Source organism: Rattus norvegicus, chromosome 4, assembly GCF_021556685.1.
Source record: "Rattus norvegicus strain SHRSP/BbbUtx chromosome 4, alternate assembly SHRSP_T2T, whole genome shotgun sequence".
Taxonomy (NCBI): domain Eukaryota; kingdom Metazoa; phylum Chordata; class Mammalia; order Rodentia; family Muridae; genus Rattus; species Rattus norvegicus.
The window spans coordinates 116,558,914-116,582,249 of record NC_141537.1 but is presented as its reverse complement, the minus strand read 5'-3'; the positions used below and the strand labels follow the sequence as shown (position 1 = coordinate 116,582,249).

Genomic DNA, 23,336 nt, shown 5'->3' with positions numbered 1-23,336 from the left:
AAAGAAAAGGAATGCAGGATCCAGCTCAGGCTATCGAGGACTGACCCATAAACCATCCAAAGACGTCCCCCCAGCTTACTCAGAGTCATACTTTAACCAGATGTCCTCCAGACCCTGATAAGCCCCTACTTGTGCTTTTCAGCCATTGTGTCCTACAGAGAGCACTCCAAGAAACCGGACAGCCCAAGCCTAACCAGAGGTGTTTCAAATACAAATGCTCCATCAGTTTTGACAAACGTTTAAAAATAATGAGGACCTGAAGACCCTACCCTTCTCCTGATTTAGTAGCTCTGTTCCAGGAACCAGGGGGCCATAAAACCTTCTGGCGTCCCCTTATCTCCTGGAGCCATAAAACAATCTTGTAACTTGTGGTACATTCCCCTTTGACATCCCCCATCCCCTGGTGCTCACAGCCTCTGCCTTTAAATACTCTTTTTCCCAGCCTCTCGGGGTCGACACCTCTGTCTCCTGCGTGGGATATGTGTCGGCCCGGAGATCTCTGTAATAGGTCTCCGTAATAAACCTCGCCTTTGCTTATTACATCCAAAATGGTCTCTCTGTGTCTGGGGTCCGCGATTTCCCAAGACTTGAGTAAGGGTCTCTCTGCGTGGGATCTTTCATATTTATGGGGGCTCGTCCGGGATCTGCGCGACTACCCCAGACTCCGAAGACCCCTTGGAGGTGAGTTAGATGTTTGTCTGAGTGTTTCTGTGTGAGCGGCGCCGCAATTGTCAGTCTGTGTCTGTCTCTGTTTTGGTTCCGCCGTGTGTGTATATATGTGTGTCTTAGTACTGGTCAGTGTTAAGAGGGCAGATGGGTATTCCTGCCCTGTGGTAAGAGGGCAGATGGGTATTCCTGCCCTGTGGTAAGAGGGCAGATGGGTATTCCTGCCCTGTGGTAAGAGGGTGGATGTGTATTCCTGCCCTGTAGGAGAGTGGATGTGTATCCCCACTCAGTGCAGCTGCCTTTGTGGTCCGTGAGGACCCCCTGGCTGCGGAAGGGGGGACGCCCCGGGCCCGCAAGGCTGCAGCCCCTGGAAGACGTTCCACGGGCGGAGAACAGTCGGGAGAGCCCGGCTATGGACAGTCAGGAGGACCTGACTCTGGTTTTCTGGAACAAAGGAGATGGAATGCTCCTTTTACCTAGGCGGGAGTGGACGAGGAATCCCACTCCGTCAGAGGTCGAGTTCGGCTGCCTATTTAAATATAGGCACGGACAAGTGTGCTTAGTCGTTAGGACAAGAGGACACTCTGGAATCCTGTTGGGAGGTGGAATCAGATGGTCCATCTCATCCCAAAAGCAGCTAAGGTTAAGCTGCAGTTTGGGCCACGTACTGAAGGTACCAGGCATCTGTGAAAGTTGGTTATAAGATGCTTTGTCTTGATATTGTTTGTCTGGCTTGTTTTCTGTGGTATTGTCGAGTGTCTTTTTGGCTTTTGTTTCGTTTTTGAATTTTGGACTGACGACTGTGTTTGAATTTGGACTGACGACTGTGTTTAAAATCTTGGACTGATGACTGTGTTTGAAATCATGAAACTGTTTGCTTTGTTCGTCATAGAGTTTTACTTGGTCCTCTTGGTGCTTAAGTTAAGAGTTAAAAATAATTTGCTTGAGAAAAATTGTTTTCTGCCAAGGAGTTTTGTCTTTCTCTCCTGAGCCTCCTCCCCAAGGAGAGAGGCCCCTCCCTTTACTCCCCTTGATCAGCCTAGCTGCTGTTAACAGTTGTGTAAACAGACATTAACAAAAACCTTGAGGACAAAACTGCTCGTAAATAAAAAAGTTCCCCAGATTAGGCCTCCGGTATGAAACAAGTATAGTGAGTAAGAAACTTAATTTTATGGACCCCGCTCTAGTGTCGGTGTTTTGGTTGATAGCCAACGTTAATTTTTTAAAACATAGTGTTTTATCTGTGCTTGTGCTTGAAACACACAGTAGGGGGGAGCGAAATTAGCTGCGGAGCTGCTGCAGCGAGCATGGGGACTTCTCAAGTCTCTCCCAATTTTTCTGGCTCTTCAGGAGCTGTTTAAAAGAAAAAGGCTTAAGGTAAAAAGAAACACTATAAAAAGATTTCTTAGTGAATTACTACACCTTGGTTTGCGATCTCTGGGAATCTCATGGTGGACAGCTGAGATAAGCTGGAAAAGGATTTAAATTTTGCTTAGAAACAAAGAATCTTAAAGGTGGAGTTTCAGCCGGTATGACACTTAGTGCATAGCTGCCTAAAAGATCAGAAATGCTGTCAACAGGCTATAAAAAAGGGACAGGCTGTGTTAAAAATGCTACATAAAGAATAATCTAAAAAGGCTGAGAGTGAGGTGGGAGAGGACTCTAAGAAAAACAAGAACAAGAAAGGAATTTCTGCTTTTAGTGACCAGACCTTCAACTCTTGCTCACAGAAAGAGGGTGCTCATTAAGAGAAGTTCTTTAAGGAGCCTGCCTTATCTGCTGGCCCTATTCCAAGAGAGGAGCCAGTCTCCAGCATTAAATTACTTTTCTCACTGGTCATCATTAGCATGGAGAATGCCTTTGATCCTATCCCCACAGCAGCCAGTTCCTGCCCCTGTGGTAGAAATGTCCCAGGTTGGGGGGCAGAGAAGCCCCTAAAATAGTTTCAAAGAATCTACAACAAACTGTAAAGAACTTTGTTTTGTTTTGCCAGTTTGAATTTAGAATTCAGGCTTTGGCTGTGGCCGAGGTCAGGATTAATGTTTTCGTTTCCATGGGCCCTTAGCCCACTGAGACAGTTTGGTAAAGGACTACTACTACAGTCCTGATATTCAGAGACATGGAGAGAGCTATAGTTTTTTTTATTAAAGGTTGGTACTATAGTATTAACAATCTCTTTATTAGATATAAGAGACAAGAAGCCCCAGGTGAACTGGTTACAATTCTTTTGTCAGCTGCTTAGTATCTAACACTCAGGTTCTATCGTCTCTCCATCCTTTTATTATTAGTTGTTACTGAAAGCCTAGTGCCATTTAGAGGATGGGTCTCTTGAGTGATAAAGCCACTGAGCTGGCACTAAAGGAAGGTACTCCTTAAGGGAAAATCTAAGTCCAGAGAGACAACCGGTAACAGATAGACTGCCCCTCTGCTCACTTTTCTGTTTCACAGACACAAGGTCTTTTTGTCCCAAGAAAGCCTCCTGGCTTAGCTGTGTGACTAAATGCTATTTGCCCTCTTCAGTGGACCTCTATTCTCAAGATTCTCTTGTTTTCTCACCATCCCATTTGAGATGCTTGTTAGTAACTGTTACAGGTCTTCTTTACCACCGAGGAAAGACAAAATCCTACTAGAGGCCAGAAAAAGTGTTCCAGAGATGGATGGAAGGCCCTCACTTCTGCCTGCTCTTTTCAGACGCCTAAAGGTAGGGAGTGCCAGGTCTGCCGCCAGGCTCCAAGGGTGGGTCTCTGAGGGGCTAAAAAATGCCCCACCAATCTGGCTAAGATAAAGAAAGGATATGAAGAAAAAGTTACAAAAATTTAAAGGGTTAAGTTAAGTTGCTGAGAGTTAGTACAAGTTACAGAGAAAGAGGTAAAAAGAACAGAAAGCTAAAAAAAAAAAAAGAGACAAAAAGAAGAGGAAGTTAGAGAGATAAAGAGAGATAAAAGACGAGAGAGGAACATATACTGGCCACAGTAGTTAGGGAACCTAGGAAGATAGTACCTGGCAACAGAAGAGAATTCCTGACTAAAGATCAGTGTGCCTAATACGAAGAAAAAGGATATTGGGTCAGGGACTGCCCCAGAAAGAACAAGAGGGGACACTGGAGAGCCTCTTGGTGCTGGCTATACACAGAGATAGAAGGGAAGCCCGCCCAGTTGTTTTGTGGATACAGGGACCCAATGCTCTGTGCTCCTATGCCCCCCTGTGGGCCAATATCCAAAGACCTTGAGTGCAAGGAGCTACTGACAACGAACAATACTTATGGACTGCCCGAAGAACAGTGGACCTTGGCGTGGGCCGGGTAACCCACTAGTTCATAGTCATCCCTGACTGCCCCCATCCCTTGCTCATGAGAAAATTGCTCTCCAAATTGGCTTGCGTGGGCTGAAATGGCTGGATGAGGCCATGTGTATACATATCTATAGACTGTGTATGTGGAGCTTAAGACCTGTCTCAGTACACCAGTAACTGATGCTGGGAGTTGAATGGCTTAGTGCTTTTCTGCCTGAAACACACCGTTCCTGCCAGCCGGGCACTAACAATTATCACCCAATCCAGGACTTAAACTGTGATAGAGTGGCTGATAGAGTGTCCAAAGATGGGACCACTGGTCAGCTGCCATGGACTAGATTCTCCACCGGTTGGGGACAATCTGGTCACCTTGCTGCCCAATCCGGACCTGGAGCCACCACAGCACGAGTGTCAAACACTGACAGAAGCACATGGGTGGAGGAAAGACCTCTGCGACTGGCTGATTGACCCCTGCTGAAAGCCGAGGACCTTGTCCACAGATGGGAACAGTTCTCTTCATGAATGAAGGTCAGAGACAAGTGGGTGCTGCCATGGTGGACAACACAATGTCATCTAGAATGGCTGAACCTCTACCCCCCCCAGCACATCAGCGCCACAGATGCCTTTGCCATCTCTTGGATGCCCGGATGAAGCCAACAACTGTGAGTACTATTCATTGCCCAGGAAAACAGGAGGGAAGAGATTCAGTGACATGGGGCAGTGACAAAACAGATAAAGTGGCTCGGGAAATGGCTATACAGGAGCCTATCCTGGTTACAGGCCTGCAAGAGACAGCCACTGAGAACTAGGATTAGACTAAGGGATGGCCTCACTTAGAAAAGGCCCAAATTGCTTAAAAGATAAAGGACAATGGCACACTTGAGGGGAAGCTATACTCCCCAGAGAACAAAGAAAAGACTCACTTTGCCAAATAAAAAAATAGACTTGGGCTGGGGATTTAGCTCAGTGGTAGAGCGCTTACCTAGGAAGCGCAAGGCCCTGGGTTCGGTCCCCAGCTCCGAAAAAAAGAACCAAAAAAAAAAAAAAAATAGACTCATTTAAGAGATAAGAAGTTTGTCCAAATAGTTAAAATATATATAATAGACTTTAAGATTTTAGCCAAGAGAGACAATAAAAAAGTATAAAATACGTCAATAAATAAATGCTTAACAAACAAACAGGACAAAGAGACCTAGAGAGTTTAACGAAAAGTCGAAATGAACTTCACTGAGATAAAACCAGAAAAATATAATCTCCTAGTGCTTGTAGATACTTTTTCAGAAATAGACAGAAGCTTTCCTCACCAAACGAGAGACGGCCTCTACAATCATCAAGAAGATACTGAAAGAAATCTTCCCCAGGTCTGGAATGCCCAAGGTAATCTGGTCAGACAACGGTCCTACTTTCGTTGCCAAGGTAAGCCAGGGTGTGGCCAAATATTTAGAGGTCGATTGGAAATTACATTATATTTACAGACCTCAAAGTTCAAGACAGGTAGAGTAAATAAACAGAACTCTAAAAGAGACCCTAAACAAATTGACCATGGAGACTGGCACAGACTGGGTGACACTCCTTCCCTCTTGCTCTCTTCAGAGCAAGAAATACCCCTTCCAGATTCAGCCTTACCCCCTTTGAGATCTTATATGGGGCCTCAGCTCCCCTGACTGTATTAGATGATGTTACTGAACCAACATGTCATAGTAATAATGATTTGTGTGCCAGGCTAAAAGACCTACAGGTGATACAGAAAGAAATCTGCTCACAGCTGACAGCAGCCTATGCCCCGGAGACCCCTGAGACATCCCATCAGTTCCAGGTCGGAAGCAGCTACACTGAGCCCAGACACTCGATCCTCGCTGGAAAGGACCATACCTGGTGCTGCTGACCACCCTAACAGCCGTCAATTCTCAGCCCTCACCAGCCGTGTACTAGCTGTTAGGGCTGAGAGCTGGGACCTAGAGAGAAATTCAGTCATGTTTGTCCTGGGTTCCATCGAGATAGGTGTGGGGATAGGCTTGATTTCTATTACAAATAATGTAACATTACATATGTTAGTACTCCTAACACTTCTTGGGACTGTGCCTCAGGGATCACAACCTATATAAGTTTAGAAGTTCTGAAAGACAGTCATGACCTTGGTGTATAGGTTCAGATAGTGTCCAGATTGGAATCCTGATGCTAAAGACTTAGTAAGAGACAAAAAAAAGGAGTTGAGAATTACTTAGGGCTAGGGCTATCTAGGTGCTACAAGGGCAGCACAAGGACATCTGCTGTTGCCCTACAATACAAGGCTTATAGAGAATTCAGAACTGCCATTGACTCAGATATAAAAAGAGTAAAAGACTTTTTAGCTGACCTCCAAGAATACCTAACTTCCCTCTCAGAGGTAGTCCTTCAAAATAAGAAAAGATCAGACCTGATATTCCTTAAAGAAGGAATCTGTGTGCTACACTGAAAGAAAAATGTTGCTTCTATACAGACCATTCAGGAGTAATTAAAGACTCCATAAATAAACTTAAAAAAAGGTTAGACAAAAGACAGACAGACAGAAAAACACATCAGAGATAGTTCGAGAGCTAGTTTAGTAGATCTCCCTGGATGACTACCCTACTCTCTGCTACAGCTGGGCCATTATTAATAATTTTCTTGGTTTTAGTTTTTGGCTCCTGCGTGACAAACAGGTTAATTGCTTTTGTTAAAAATTGAGTGGGTGCTATGCGGTTGATGGTTGTGAGACAACAGTACCAGTCAGTTAGGACAACTGGTGAGACCAAATAAGACTTGATATCAAAATTCTAAGATTAGAATTATTTAATAGGAGAAGACGGGAATGAAAAGAAAATTATACGAATTCTAGGTTTAGAAATATAAAATTAAAAGAGTTAGCCCCAAAAGCCACAAACTCAGGGCTAAGCCCTGCCGCCAGGAATAGCAGGCCATAAAGATAAAGAAAAGGAATGCAGGATCCAGCTCAGGCTATCGAGGACTGACCCATAAACCATCCAAAGACGTCCCCCCAGCTTACTCAGAGTCATACTTTAACCAGATGTCCTCCAGACCCTGATAAGCCCCTACTTGTGCTTTTCAGCCATTGTGTCCTACAGAGAGCACTCCAAGAAACCGGACAGCCCAAGCCTAACCAGAGGTGTTTCAAATACAAATGCTCCATCAGTTTTGACAAACGTTTAAAAATAATGAGGACCTGAAGACCCTACCCTTCTCCTGATTTAGTAGCTCTGTTCCAGGAACCAGGGGGCCATAAAACCTTCTGGCGTCCCCTTATCTCCTGGAGCCATAAAACAATCTTGTAACTTGTGGTACATTCCCCTTTGACATCCCCCATCCCCTGGTGCTCACAGCCTCTGCCTTTAAATACTCTTTTTCCCAGCCTCTCGGGGTCGACACCTCTGTCTCCTGCGTGGGATATGTGTCGGCCCGGAGATCTCTGTAATAGGTCTCCGTAATAAACCTCGCCTTTGCTTATTACATCCAAAATGGTCTCTCTGTGTCTGGGGTCCGCGATTTCCCAAGACTTGAGTAAGGGTCTCTCTGCGTGGGATCTTTCAGATGCACAGGTACTTGTGATGTGGATGCTGACAACTGAACTCTAGTCCTTTACTAATCAGTGAGTGCTTGTAATATCTGAGCCAGGTCTCTAACCTAGATCACACTTTTTAAATAACATGATGGCTTACAGTTTGGGGCCCAGCAGACCAGTGGACAACAGATATAGGAGAAATGAAGAAGGGAACTTTTAGAAGCCACCTGAAAAATCAGAGCTGAACCCCCTCTGCCTCTCTCCCACCCCCAGTCCCCCAGCACCTCCTCACCCCCACCACTACCCCCCTCATTCCCCCTCCCCAACACCGGGCACCAAGTTCCTGCTCCTTTCACTTCCTCCCACAGACAGCTTCTAGGAGCCTGGGAGGCAATTTACAGTGTTGAGTCACTTTTGCAATGGCATCCAAGCCCTTACTGTAAGCACAGCCCTGAAGTGGGAGGAGAATGCAGAGGCCTCTCCCTGAGGGTCCACAGACGGGAGCCTCCAGCCCCAGATGATGTAAGGTCCCACAATTGCTTTTGGGTATCATTGTCTGAATCCCTGGATTAACTTCTGGCTTCTGAACCCTGGGCAAGTGAGAAGCAGCGGTGCCTTCCAGGGACCCAGTAGACACATGTCAGGCTGCACGTAGCAGCTAGGGCAGGGAACGGAGGTGTTGTCATAGCAACTATCAGGGCGGCCTTCCCACTCATAACCTCTAGGTTCTTTTGTTTGTGTTATGGGTTTGTAAGGCATACACTAGAGCTTTTTTCTCTCTTCTTCTCATCCCCGGAAACAGCTGAGGAGGAGAGAGAGGCTTCGGGAAGAAAACAGCCTCTCCTGCACCGGTTTCTTTTTGCAGTTGGGTGGAGCGTTTAGCAGTTAGGTGTCTGGCCTAGCACCTGAGGTGTTCTGGTGGGAAATTCCTTCCTTCTCAGATCATGTGGCTGCTCCCCTACTGTCCTCCCTTCTCCTTCCTCTTTCAGATTGCAGGGTGGGTAGAGGCAAGGTCAGAGGAAGCAGAATTCACGGTTACTAAGCTTTATTTAGTCAGGTAGAAGGGTCTGCAGACCCTGGGTCAACAAAGTACCACTGGGGAAGCATCAGGATTGGAAATAGGGCTCTAGATTTCGGACCTCATCCTGGATGACCACAGATAAGGAATTTCTGTTCTTTTGGCTTCCAATGCTCATCCAGAAAGCGGGAGGGATGGAATGACTTCCAAGTGTTGGAGAATTGTGTGAGGGGACTGGGGAAGTAGCTTAGTTGGTAGACTGCTTGTCTGGCATGCACAAAGCCCCAGCGAGGCATGAACTAGGCACAGTGATATATGCCTGCAGTCCCAGCACTCAGGAGGCAGAGGCAGGAGGATCAGAAGTTCACGCCCATCCTTGACCACATAGTCAGAAGTCAGCCTGGGCTACACGAGAGCCCTTCCCTCACCCCAAAAAAGAATTATTTGAGGCATTATGCAAATATCTATTTCCCCATCCAGAGATTTTTTTTTTTAATGTCTGAATGGGACGTGGAGATCTGTAGTAAGGGGAATATAAATCCGTTTCAGCATGAGAATTTGTTGAAACACAGGCGCTTGGACAGGAGCCACACCAGCATTATGAATCAGAAGTGGAGACAAAAGCAAGAACAGTTAAGAATCCAGTGGAATCTACCGGACCTGTCATCTGATGGCTCCCAGGCCATTACGGAGCAAGGACATTTATCTCACTGGTCAGAACCTTTTATCACACAAAAATGGACCATCAGAGGAAACCCCCTCAAGCAGGCATGACCTCAAAGTATCCTTTAGCCTCAGAAATGGAAGGTTACTCAACCTCCCTCTTGAAATCAGTGTCCTGCCAGCCGCTGCTCAGGACTTCGAGAGCTGAGGTTGAGAGCAGAGTACGGAATGTTTTCTTTTCTTTTAACTTTTTAAAATTTCGTTTATTAGAGTGGAAAGATGGCTCAGAGGATGATGGCTCAGAGAATGCAGAGCAGCCTGATGCCCTGAGTGCCATCCTTGGGATCCACCCGGTTGAAGGAGAACACTGACTCCCATAAGCCGTCCTCTGACTTCCACATGCACACACACTTTCCTCCGATAAATAAATGGAGATAAACAAGTAAATATAATTACCCAGGGCTTGGAAGGATGGTTCAATGTTAAGAACACTTGTTGCTCTCCCAGAGGACCTGGGTTGGGTTCCCAGCACCCACATGGTGATTCAGAACCATTTGTAGTTTTAATGCCAGAGGATCTGACACCCACTTCTGGTTCCTGTGGGTGCTGAACACACTTGATCCACAGACAAATGCAAGCAAATCATCTATATGCATAAAATAATAAATTAAGAGAGAGTATATGTGGAGGCTGTGTTGTGTATATAAAGGTCAGAGGACAGCTATCTGGAGTCAGTCTTCTCTTTCACCAATCAAACTCAGGTCATTCTTCTTAAAGACTCACCTAATGCTTTTTGGAAACCTTGCTCCAACGAAGTCATTCCTTCTGTCTCCCTTGACTCTACAGTTTTTTGTTTGTTTGTTTGTTTGTTTAATCATTCAACAAATACTGATTGGATGCATATGCAGGTCTGGGTACTGGGGTGTGGTGGAAGGTAGGGTAAAGAACACTGAAGTGCCAGGCATGCTCTAACGGTGCCTTGGGGAGTCAGGCATGTTGGAAAGTGAAGGCAGAAGGACCAGGTGATGAAGGCTAGCCTCAGTTACATGCTACCTTCACATCAGCCTAGACTACATGAGACCCCACACCCCCATACCCTAAACACAAACAATTAAAGCTATAAGATCTTTAAAAAATAAAAATAAAGGTGCCACAAGGATGTCCAGGAAGGCAGCATAGAAGGGACTGCTAAATAGGCTGGCCCAAATATCTTCCTGCCCCCCATTTCTCCCTGTACATAAGAGATTTCCCTACATAAACTCTGTGCAGACATAAACTGGCACCTACAGAGAGCATGGCAGGGCAGAGAAAGGCTAGTCATATTGAGCAGGCTGACTGGGCAGATGGTGGCCCTGGCCGGGAGAACTCCACAGATGGTGATGAATAGATCACACTGGAGATCAGTCTGCATCAAGCAGCTAGAAAGAGATGACTATCTGACGCACAGGTGGGAGGAAATGACAGGTATAGTAGTGTTCTGGCCTAGCTCAGTACTAGAGAACCCTCCAGAGCCAATGAATAGTTCAGATTTCAGTCACACAGAAAGTCTTGGTGCAACTTCATGAGTCACAAGACAAAACAAGCAGAATGTGGAGAAAGGATTGGTGTAAGAGTCATGAGGATTCCATGTTAAGAACAACTTTAATTTAAAAAACAAAAGGATAGCCAGTTTGAGGTCAACCTGGGATGAGTGTCAGCCTGTCTCAAAGTTGGGGATGGAGCGAGTTAATCTGTGTCTAGAAGAAAGAGAGCCTGTCACATGGGCCTTAGCTGTGCAGGAAGACTATCATCTACAGGTGACTACAAAAGGCAGACGGGAGCTGGGCTCCAGGAATGAGTTCTGGGCGAATGGCATAGAGGACAAGAGGTTTCCCAATAAGCCCAGGACCCCAGAGGCAGGCCACATGGACCTAAGGAAGGTGGAGTGTGGGGACCAGCATCTGTGACTGGGTATGGTGGCACTAACTGATTTCTTTGCAACAGGAGGGTTCTTCCTTCTCCTGTGGTGTGTGTGTGTGTGTGTGTGTGTGTGTGTGTGTGTGTGTGTGATATGCACACATGTGTCAGATAGCACTGGAGCTGGAGTTACAGGCATTTGTGTGATGCCCAACATTGTCACAAGGAACTGAACTTGGGTCCTCTGGAAGAAGAGCGAGTGCTCTTGTGGGTGGAGCCATCTCTCCAGGTCTGTCTCTCTCATGTTTGTCGTCAGGAATACTATCACCCTCACTGGCTGACCTCAGTCATCCCAAAGCAACTTGTTCCTAGTGAAGCAACCCTAGAAATAGAGGGTGACACCAAACATGCTTTTCAGCTTGGCTTATCACCCTGTGGACTGTAAACCATACAGTCCTGGGGCTCTGACCATGCTTGCGTGTTACAAGCATGTTGGCATTCTGGCATTCAAATGAAGATGTAGACCCCTCAGCTCCTCCTGTACTTTGCATGCCCTTGTTGCCATGTTTCTGCCTTGATGATAATGGACTGAACCCCTGAACCTGTAAGCCAGCCCCAAATGAAATGTTGTCCTTATAAGAGTTGCCTCGGGGGCTGGAGAGGTGGCTCAGTGGTTAGGAGCACTGACTGGTCTTCCAGAGGTCCTGAGTTCAAATCCCAGCAACCACATGGTGGCTCACAACCATCTGTAATGAGATCTGATACCCTCTTCTGGTGTGTCTGAAGACAGCTACAGTGTACTTACATATAAATAAGTAAATAAATAAATAAATATTTAAAAAAAAAAAGAGTTGCCTCGGTCATGGTATCCATTCACAGCCGTAAAACCCTAAGACAGAAGGCCATGATTTCATTCCAAATATCACCTTGTATTGGATGTGTCCTCATTCAAGCTCCAACATGTTGGGGGTGCTTCAGCCCGAAGCATGTGACTACATTATGTTTTGTCTGGAAAAGTTTCAAAGAGTTGTGACCATTTGCCCAATATGACTATGAATAATCACTGACCAAAAAAAAATCCATGGAACTTTTATAACACTAAAAATGAGACCTTCTGTTGAACTCTTCAAAGCACAGTCATCTTGCAACTTATTTCCCAATTACTCAAGAGAGTTGGCTCTAGGTCTGAGGGGGCAGAGACAAGATGGCCCTGGAGCTCACTTGGCCAGCTCAGTGGAATCTGAGCTCCAGCTTCAGTGAGAGACACTGTCAAAAAAAACAAAACAAAACAAAACAAAACAAAAAAAAAACAAAAGTAATACCGAGTGCTGGGTGTTGTAGTACCCACCTTTAATCCCAGAACTCAGAAGTGGGTTTGGGGTCAACCTGGTCTACATAGTGAGCTCCAGGCTAGCTAAGGCTACATAGTGAGAGATTGTTTAAAAAGAAATAAAACATGCCGGGTAGTTGACTGTCAACAAGATGCAAAGCTTCAGTGAGCTGAAAGGAAGGAACATCCACTGAGAAAATGCCTCTATAAGGTCAGGCTGTAGTAGAGCATTTTCTTAGTGCTCGATGAGAGAGGGCCCAATCCTCTCTGTTGGTGGGTGGTGCCATCCCTGGGTTGGGGGTCCTGGGTTCTATAAGAAAGCAAGCTGAGCAAGTCATGGGGAACAAGTCAGTAAGCAGTTCCTCTCCATGGACTCTGTATCAGCTCCTGCCTCCAGATTCCTGATCTGTTTGAGTTCCTATCCTAACTTCCTTCAGTGATGAACAGTGATGTGGAAGTGTAAGTCAAACCCTGTCTTCCCCATGTTGCTTTGTTTCATCACTGAAATAGTGATCCTAACTAGGACATAAAACAAGAAAATGGTAGAGGGAGACATTGGCACTGACCCTTGGCTACCACACAGGTGCATGTCTCTGATCAAACACACGCACATGCACACTCACACATGAACAGACACACACATGCATGCACACACACATAGGTGAACACACATACATACACACACACACACACAATTTCTCATATACATATGCATACATGTACATACCTACATACTTTTAAAAAGAAAAAAAGGGGCTGGAGAAGGAAACTCTTACTGAAGAAGAAGAAGAAGAAAAAGAAGACAAAAAAGGAAGAAAAGAAAAACAAAAAGGAAAAAGAAAATAAGAAAGAGAAAAAGGAAGAAATGTAAAATCTTGTTTCTGTCCTAGACACAGTGTGTCAGAACTCAGTGTAGTGGGAATGACTGGAGAGATCCAGTTCTTGTTAAGGTATTGAGGCTAAGATAGGATAGAAAGATGGGGGAGGCAGGCTGGAGAGATGATTCCGTAATTAAGATCATTGCCTGATGGACAAGAGGCACCAGAGGACCTAAGTTCTCTTCCCAGAACCCACAGAGTGGCTCACAACCATCTGTAGCTCCTTTCCAGGAGCTTCTTCTGTCTCCTATGGGCATGATGGTCATACACACACACACACACACACACACACACACACACACACACACACCCCTAGATAAAACATCTGGGAACATAAAATTATAATTTAAAAATTCCATCCTTTTTAAAAGAAACTACAGGGAGACCGGAAGGAAAAGGTCCCTCACTCTGTCACCTGGTTGAAGCTCTTGCCAGCCAAGAACTAAGGACTCCCACATGACTGACAACATTGCTGTAAAAGTCACCAATGGTGGAACAGTATTTCTTTTGACAGGAAGATGTTCCAAACAGAAAAGGATAGGACTTGATTGACCTGAAGGACTTGGTGTATAGACCTTTCTCCTTCCCTGGTCCTAAGCCTGAGATTTTCTAGGAATCTCACCAGACACTTCATCTAGAGCAGAAGCTCTGCTTTAACCCTCTTGTGCAATCGTGAGGAACCAAAGCTTTATCTCATCCAATCACAACTCCATCCAAGCTACCCCCGGAGCTGTTTCACAAGCTCACCTAATGGAAAGTGAGCTGGGCTGTAACTCAATCAGAAGATTCATTGCCTAACAGCACAGGAGTCCTGGGTTTGATCTTTAGCACCACATAAAGCTGGGCATGGCTGCACATGCCTGCAATTCCTGCGATTCCAGGCAGAAGGAGCAGAAGTCAAGGCTATCCTTGGCTCAGTGAATTTGAGGTCAGCCTGGGCTACATGAGACCCCACTGAAAGAAAAGAAAAGAAAAGAAAGGAAAGAAGGAAGAAAGAAAAAGACCAAAACCAATCAATCAAACAAAGAAGAAAGAGTTGTGCAAATAAAACACCCATTAAGCAGTAAACTACTAAAAGTTAAACAAACCTACATGCCCATCACTATCAGGACAATTAGTGTGAGTAAGAAGTTCACACTCAAACGGGCGGTGATGGCACATGTGTCTTTAATCCCAGCACTTAGGACACAGAGAAAGGCAGATCTCTGAGTTCTAGGCCAGCCTAGTCTACAGAGTGAGTTTCAGGACAGCCATGAATACATACAGAATCCTTGTCTCAAAACCCAAAACACCCCCCCAAAAAAATCCTTGGAAAAACAAAACAACCAACCAAACAAATAAATGCAAATTCCTGGTCACTGCTCAGACACTGTATCAAAAACCCAAGTAGTGAGAAAGATCAGAGAGACCCAGTTCTTCTCAGGGTGATGACGGTGAGGTGGGTTAGAAAGACTCACTAGGGAGAGTTCTTTCTCAGACCTAACTCAAGACAACAGTCATCGAGGCTGAGCAGCCAGAATTGGGGGTGTCAGAGTGGGAGGTGAGGTCATCTGAAGTCCACCAGGCCTTGTCTTGCCTGGAGTGAAGGTTCTAGGCTTGGGTGCAGGTTGTCATTCAGATAGAGTTTCCTGAGGGAGGCAGGTCTTCAAAAGCAAAGTCTAAAAGCTTCATTATTCACAGAAAGATATCAAAGACACAGAAATAGACCTGACAAGTCTTCCCCAATGTGCTCAAGGCTACAGTGCTTGCCAATGCTTAGCCCCAATCTTGTCAGCAAGAGTCTCACCCAGAACTGTGGGCAACAGCCTAAGGAGGTTCCTTAATCTTTGACTTGAACTCAAGAAAGGGTGGATCCTTGATGCCACTCCAGAAAAGCCTTTCAAGATGAGTTGGTATGAGCAAGGTTGGAGTTTATTCAAAATACAAAGAAACATGTTCAGAGGAAGCATAAGGTACCACAGGCAGTGTGGCTCAGCTGGTAAAGGTGCTTGCCACCAAGCCTGACCACCTGAGTTCGAATCCCTGGGACCCAATGATGGAAGGAATTGACTTCTACAGGCTGTAGTGTGTAGTGTAGTTTAAACATCAATGTAATTTTTAAAATGAAGAAATAAGGGTGGGGTTTTTGTTTTACTTTTTTTGCTTGCTTGTTTTTAAAAAGGTGATTGAAAGGTTATGGCGGTCACTTCTCAAAGGAAAGCTGACACAAATTCCTTTCAGGAATGAGGTTTATTTTACAGTGAAAAGATTTCAAGGTGTGATGGGGCCTCAAGGTGGAGGAAATGCATTGACAAAACAACACAGCATATGGATGTCTAAACAGGATGGGACTTAAAGGGAAGGAGGGGCTTCCCTTTACAGCCTGGAGAGGAGGCCTGGCTTAGTCATGCATGCCTTTAATGCCAGAATTTGGGAAGCAAAACCAGAGGGAGCTCTGAGTTCAGGACTAGCCTGGTCCACAGAGGAAACCCAAGATTAGCTAAGGCTACTACATAGTGAGACTCAGTCCCCACCCCAACTAAATAAACCTGGAGAGGAGCATCATTAAGAGTGAGATCAAGGCACTGGCGATGGCTCAGTGGTTCAAAAGCTCTTTGCTTTTCTTGTGAAGGACCAGGGTTCCATTCCATGCTCATGGGGGCTCAGAACCGTCTGTAACTTCAGCTCTAGGGGATCTGTTGCCCTTTTCTGACCTCTGCTGGCACCAGGTAAGAGTATGACGCACTAAACCAAGCAGCAAAACCACTGAACTTGCAACTGGCTAGGCACAATACAGCATCTCCTACAGAATACCTTGCTATTTATGTAAAACATTATATAATACTATTCTATTACTGTGCTTTTACTATATTATATCATGTATCATATTTGAAATATATTTCCACTTCTCTGGAAAAAAAGAATGTGATGCACATATAAGCATTCAGGCAAAACGAGCATACATATCAAGTGACATAAAAAATGAGTGAGAAGAGAGGGGGTGGGAGGGAGAGTGAGAAGAGAGGGGGTGGGAGGGAGAGAGAAGAGAGAGGGTGGGAGGGAGAGAGAAGAGAGGGGGTGGGAGGGAGAGAGAAGAGAGAGGGTGGGAGTAGAGAGGGATGGTCTGGGTGGGTGCAAAGGAACCTCTTCAGAGAGCAGCCTTCATTGCCAGGCCAATCCCTGGCTAATCTTGGGCATTGGTAGGAAGCTTGACGTCCTGTGATTTAGTTCACCGTAGTGTACATGAAAAAGAGTACAGAGAAGCCAGGGATCCTAAATGGGAACTAGTATGGCCCAGCATAGCCTGCTTCTTAACTCTGTCCCAGGGAGGGAAGAGGTGAGACCCAGGCTAAGGGAGTAGGTTTAAAGGCACAAGCCTGAGTTCTAACCAGGGGTTTTAAATTTTTTATTTATTTTTGAGACAGGGGTCTCACATAGGTCAAAGCAGCCTCAAATTCCTTATATAGCTGAGAATGACCCCGAACTCCTGATTCTCCTGCCTCCACTTCCTGAGTGCTGGGATCACAGGTGTGAACCACCATGTGGTATTGGGGTCTGATTTGAGTTTCCTTCATGCCAGGCAAGTACTCTGCCAACTGAGCTGTATTATTAGCCTCACTTTGTTTTCTTTTAGTAAAATCAAACAAACAAACAAACAAACAAAAAAACTAGTCTGGGGGTTGGGGATTTAGTTCAGTGGTAGAGCGCTTGCCTAGCAAGCACAAGGCCCTGGGTTCGGTCCCCAGCTCCGAAAAAAAAAAAAAAAGAAAAGAAAAAAGAAGAAGAAGAAAAAAACTAGTCTGGGCTGGAGAGATGGCTCAGAGGTTAAAAGCACTGACTGTTCTTCCTCCAGAGGAGCTGAGTTCAATTCCCATCACGTATGTGGCAGCTCACAGCTGTCTGTAACTTCAGCTCCAGAGGATTCAACATCCCACACAGACATAGATGCAGGGAAAACACCAATGCACCTAAAATAAATAAATAATTTAAAATTTTAATCAGGGACTAGAAAGATGTCTCACCGCTTACGAACATTTGCTGCTGTTCCAGAGGACCTGGGTTTGGTTCCTAGCACCCACATGGTGACTCACACTCTCTAACTACCGTTCCCTGAGATCTGATGCCCTCCTCTGGCCTCAGAGAGCACTGCACACACACGGTGCACTGCACACACACGGTGCACTGATTTACATGCAGGCCACACATCTATGTGCATAAATAAATCTAAAAAAAGTTAGCATACCTGGTATTAGGCTTTGTCTTGGTTACTTTTCTATTGCTGTGAAGAGATACTATGACCAAGGCTACTTGCAAAGATTTTTAATTTGAATTCCAGAGGGTAGCACAGTTTGTGGCCACCAGGACAGGAAATATGACAGCAGGCAGGCATGGTACTAGAAGAGAACTTACATCTGATCCTCAACCAGGAGGCAGAGAGAGGGAGAGAGGGAGGAAAGAAGGGAGAGAGAGAGAGAGAGAGAGAGAGAGAGACTGACTGACAGACTGACAGGCTGACCGACAGAGAGGAATAATGCAGGCTTTACAATCTCAAAGCCCAGTCCTCCAACAAGACCACACCTCCTCATCTTTCCAAAACAATTCCAGCAACCAGGGACCAAGCATTCAAACCCATGAGCCCAGGAGGGCCATTCTCTTTCAAACCATTCTGGCTTTTCGTTGTCCTTTGGTTTTGAGCTACAGTCTTACTTTATAGCCCAGGCTATCCTGAAATCGTGTATCTCAGATTGGCCTTAAACTTGCCATTCCCCCTGCCTCCATCTTTTGAGTGCTAGGATTATTGGTATATGCCCCCACACAGGCTTATTCAGTGCTTGGGATGGAACCCTAAGTCACCCCACTTCTGCAGAGGAGTCTCTATATGTATCCAGTTAGCCTGTAAATAGTGGCAGTCTACTGCCTCAGCACCCCAAGTGCTCGGGCTGCATCTGGCTCCACCAGATGATTTTTGATGCGCATTGAAGCCAGTGGTTCAAAGAACTTGAGACGATTCCTTTTCCACCCGACAAGCTGGCAAAAAAGTTAGCCACCTTGAGGGTCAAACAGCGCATGCTCCCTGTGAGGCCGGCCTTGAAGTGCCTTTCCGTCTTTCTCAGCCGAGATGGCAGTGCAGGAAGGTTTTGACTTTGGGAGTATGTGGGGTTGGGGATTTAGCGTTCTCGGAGAAGCTCAGAATGCGATAAGATTTCATACTTAAATCTTAAAGCCCAGCTCCTTCTCTTTTCGGGTTAAAAAGACGTGGAGTTGGAAATGAGGTGTTCAGAAGGGGCCGGCTCGTCCAGTACAGGTTGTTACAGTGTGTTCTCAGTGGCTTCTCCCGCACTGCCAGGCTCTGGCAGCCTGTTCCCATTATTCAAGGACAGAGCCTCCCATCCTGCCTCCTCCTCGGAAAGAACAAAGAGGCCCTGGGTGCTTAAGAAGCTGGGCCCTTGGGCCTGCTCTCCTTCCTCTGACATCAGAGCCCAGGTCTCTGTGAATCTTTTCTGGTTCCCAAATTCTTTCTGGGTACTAAACCAGGCCTGTGTGTCTTACCCTCCTGGCAATAGGAAGTGCTTAGCCTCTCGTCAAGAGCCCAGTGCATGATAGCCCCTGACACTGCTGTTACTATTCTGTATTAAATGGGGGAGGGGAGGAGAACTGCATCCTGGGGGGAGGGGATTTTAGGGTTGTCTACACAGTGTGGGTTCCAGGGAAAACTGAAAAGGGGAACATGGCTAGCTAGAGCAGTGGTAGGAAGGCTCATCTTCATTGCCAACTCCAGTGGATTTAGACCCACTGTGGGAACACGCATCTGGGAATGTCTATGAGGCTGTTTTCTAAGAGGTCGAATTAAGGAAGAAAGACCCACATTGCACATGAACAGCCTTATTGTTATGAAATATAATTTGGCAGCGGGTGGGGGTACCTGGTGGGCCCATGCCAAAGCACCCTCTGAAAAATCACACCATGTGTCAGACCTGGTATATGGGAGCTTTATTTGGGGGCAGGGAGGGGAGTGAGGACCTGGAGAAGGGGTAGAGGCAGACAGACAGATGGAAACAGAGCCATGAGGGCAGGGAAGCAGGGACAGAGAAAGTCAGAAAGGAGGACAGAAAGAGAGGCAGACAGAACACATAGGGGGAGAGAGAGAGAGAGAGAGAGAGAGAGAGAGAGAGAGAGAGAGCGCGCTGGGGTAGCAGAGTTCTTTCTATATGCCAGGCAGTACCTCACCTGCAGGTAATGGTGACAGATGATGATATAAAGCCACTGCTAGGTCCCTGGAAGGAGTCGACCGGTAAGCCAACCACCATCCCACAGCCTGAAATCCCAGGAGGAAGCAAGTGACTGACTCCAGCTTCCTCCACTTTCCTAACCAAGAGCACCGAGTGACCAGATGCTCTCATGACGCCACAAGGGACTGTGGACCTCAAACTGGGAGCCAAAATATGCCCCTCCCACCTTCAGCAGTTTCGACTGACTGGGCACTTTGTCACAGCAATGAGACGGGTAACTATGACAGGGTGTCCTGAAAAAATGTTCTCCCCTTCCACAGGCTGACAGGTAACTCCCAAGCGATGTCTCCTGCTGAGTGGGGACTTAGCGGAGAACCTGGCAAGAGGTCCCAGCTGATCATCAGAGGGCACTTGCTGCCCAAGGCAGGGGTGGCTGTCATTTTATCCTACAGGGAACATGCCAACTCTGGCGCTCTCTACTCAAGTGTTTGGCCTTGACTGGAACTAGAAGTCAATTGGAGAGAGTTCCGTGTCCCCTTGGTAGAGGCTGTCAGCTGTCATAGGCTGTAGAGGAGGGTAATAAATCCCTGGCTCTGGGAGTGGGGCCTAAGAACTCATCTGGAGAAGTGATGGCAAAAGAGCCATCTGACTACATTACCTTGACTCACAGGAATATTGATGGCTTTCTAGAGAGGACCAACTTCATAGGCATGTGACCTGAGAGTCACCCAGACTGTGCTTGGGAGGACCTTGTGCTTGATTTAGTATCTTGCTGATGCCACTTTACAATTCTCTCTCTCTCCCCCACGTCCCCTCGTGTGTGTGTGTGTGTGTGTGTGTGTGTGTGTGTGTGTGTGTGTGTGTGCATGCGTATGTGTGAAGGGTAGAGGTCAAGCTTGGTTGTCAGGGTGCCATTCCTCAGGAGCTGTCTTTGTAGACTACGTTGGCTGAGAGCCCAGCCCTGGTGCCTTCCTGTCTGTTCTCTGGTTCAGGGATTACAAGTGTCTGTTGCCACACCCAGCACTTTCATCTGGGTGCTGGGCAACCAGACCCAGGCCCCTGTGCTTGCAAGGCAAGCACTATATTAATGGAGTCGTCTTCCTGGTCCCCATCTTCCTCCCCCTTTCTCCTAGTAGAGTGAATGTAGATTTACTAAGGAAAGGTGAGAGAGACCCTGAGAGTAGGAGGGAGGGAGGTTCCAAGAAAGGACAGCGTTATTTTTTTTTTCCTTTTCTTTTTTTCGGAGCTGGGGACCGAACCCAGGGCCTTGCGCTTGCCAGGCAAGCGCTCTACCACTGAGCTAAATCCCCACCCCCTATTTTATAATTCTTAAGATTTACATTTTCTCTCTAATTTTCTTATGGTTTTTTTTTTTTCTTTTTTCAGATAAGGTCGTATATAACCCAGGCTTGAATCAAACTCAAGTGACAGCTGGCCCTGTATTCCTGATCCTCCTGTCTCTATATCCCAAATAATGGGATTACAGGCATGTGCCACCATACCTGGGTAATCATTCCTATTTAACTTGGGTTTGCTTGTCCCCATGTGATGATGAAGTGTAAGTGCCAACAAAGGTCTGTGCAACTCCTGTGCCTGCCACTTCTGGGTGTGCCGTTTGCTTAGGGCATTTGTGATGTCCCATGAGCCCAGGATTTGGCAAACTCCTGACAGCCAGGAGACCAGGAAAACAAGAGGGAATCGAGGACACCTGAAGCCAGCTACAGTGGTTAAGCCTTTAACCCCAGTGCCCAGGAGCTGGAGGCTGGGGAACCAGGTGCCCAAGGCCATCCATGACATAATGAATCAGAGGCCAACCGTATGAGACAAAAAGAAGGGGTGAGGAGAAGAAAAAGGGTATTTGAGTACAAGGTAAGCATATTAGAGCTTGAGCTCTGTCAGTGATGAATTTCTCAAGCCTAGAGGCCATTTTATATTCCAACTAGAATTATTTTGAAATGTAAAAATTATTTGTGCAAATGTGTATGTGTTTGTGGATGGGTACATATGTATGCATGTATGTGTTCGTGTATATGTGTGTGTGTATGTATACATACACACACACACACACACATATATATATATGTATATATGTGTGTGTGTGTGTGTGTGTGTGTGTATGTATATATGTGTGCATGTGGGAGCCAGAGGTCAACCTCTCTGTGCCTCAGGTGGGATCCACGTTTTTCCTTTTTTAAGGTAGCATTTTCCACTGGTCTAGAACTCACTAACTGGGCAGGCTAACCAGCAAGATTCAGAGGTCTGTCTGTCTCCTTCTCCCCAGAGCTGGGATCAAAAGTGGGGGGGAGGGCACCACATGTGGATTATTTTTAAATGTCTGAGTTCTGAGCATTGAACTCAGAGCCTTAGGCCTGCGAGGCAAGCACTGTATTAACCAAGCCACCTCCCCAGCCCCAAAGAAAGTATTTTGAGGATCAGGAAACAACCACAAAGCATTCTCAGATCCTTTCTACTGTGTCATCCTGTCCCTTGTGCTGAAGCAGATGAACAGGGAGGAAGAGAAAGTTTGTGCAATGCACAGTTCCTTGACCTTCAGTCTTTCCTTATTCAGCTTAGAGACAAAAATCAGAGTGTGGAGCCAGTGCGCTCATGTCCCGAACTGGAAAACAAAGACCAACATCAGAAAGCTTGTCCATGGCCTGGTGTGATTAGAGGTGTGTTGTCTACTACAATTATGCATGGCTTGTGTTTGGGATGGAAGGCTGGGGAAGGTGTGCGTGTGTGTGTGTGTGTGTGTGTGTGTGTGTGTGTGTGTGTGTGTGTGTATATATATATATATATGGCCTGTACTACTATAGCACTTGTAAACAAAGATTCAGAGAAGGTTTAGAGTACCCTACTCCTCCATTCACTGGGACAAGAGTAGACTCAGTGGGGAAAGAGCTGTACCGGGAAGGAAGCTAACACAGGAATCCCCATTTGGGAAGCTTGGACCTGACCTGTGGGTGGTGGAGCTTGATCACAGCAGGAGTGGAGTGGAGGTTTTACATGTGTAGGCTGGAGCTAAAGGTGCTGAAGGTAGAAAGAGCAAGAGGAGAATGGCAGGAGCGTGAAGGCCTTGGATAATAAATAATTCAGAGGCTATGATGCTATCTTTCAGGCTACCCTTTTTCCTTCCTCGTTTCCTTATTTTTAATTTCCATTTTTAAAATTTGAAACAAGGCCTCCTGTGACCAGGGCTGACCTTGAACTCACTGCTAGATAACCATAAACTTGTGATCCTCCTTCTCCACCTCAGGAGTGCTGAAATGGCAGGTGTGGACCACCTCCCAGGTTTTGTGGAGTGCTTTTTTTTTTTTTTTTGTATGGGGGAAGCATTCTGCCCTAACACCAGTGTGGAAGTCAGAAGACTATTTGCAAAAGTTGGTTTTCCTCTCCTGCCATGTGAATCCCAGGGAATGTATTTAGGTCATTTGGCTTGGTCGTGGGTGCCTTTACCCACTGAGCCATCTCACGGGTCCTCCGAGGACAACTTTTGAGGGTTATTTCTTTCCTACCACCAAGGAGTCTAGGAATCTTCAGGTCATCAGGTGTGGTGGTTTGAATATGCTTGGCCTAGGGAGTGGCACGATTAGGAGCTGTGGCTTTGCTGAAGGAAGTGTGTCACTGTGGGAATGGGCTTTAAGACCCTTAGCTTAGGGGCTGGGGATTTAGCTCAGTGGTAGAGCGCTTACCTAGGAAGAGCAAGGCCCTGGGTTCGGTCCCCAGCTCCGAAAAAAAAAGAACCAAAAAAAAAAAAAAAAAAAAAAAAAAAGACCCTTAGCTTAGCTGCCTGGAAGTTAGTCTGTTGTTGTAAAAATAAAAAAAAAAAGCATGGTTGTCTTTTATC

General features: G+C 46.1%; 2 long non-coding RNA genes across 2 annotated transcripts; one reads left to right on the top strand and one right to left on the bottom strand.

Annotated features, from left to right (window-relative positions):
- Positions 1-428: 428 nt before the first annotated feature.
- Positions 429-7,452, top strand: LOC148006307 (uncharacterized). Its single transcript, XR_015686707.1, has 2 exons — positions 429-681; positions 5,680-7,452. It is a non-coding gene; the product is annotated as an uncharacterized LOC148006307 (long non-coding RNA).
- LOC148006308 (uncharacterized) lies at positions 3,142-6,142 on the bottom strand. The gene is made up of 2 exons (XR_015686708.1): positions 5,012-6,142; positions 3,142-4,907 (listed from the first exon to the last, which is right to left on the bottom strand). It is a non-coding gene; the product is annotated as an uncharacterized LOC148006308 (long non-coding RNA).
- Positions 7,453-23,336: the final 15,884 nt, after the last annotated feature.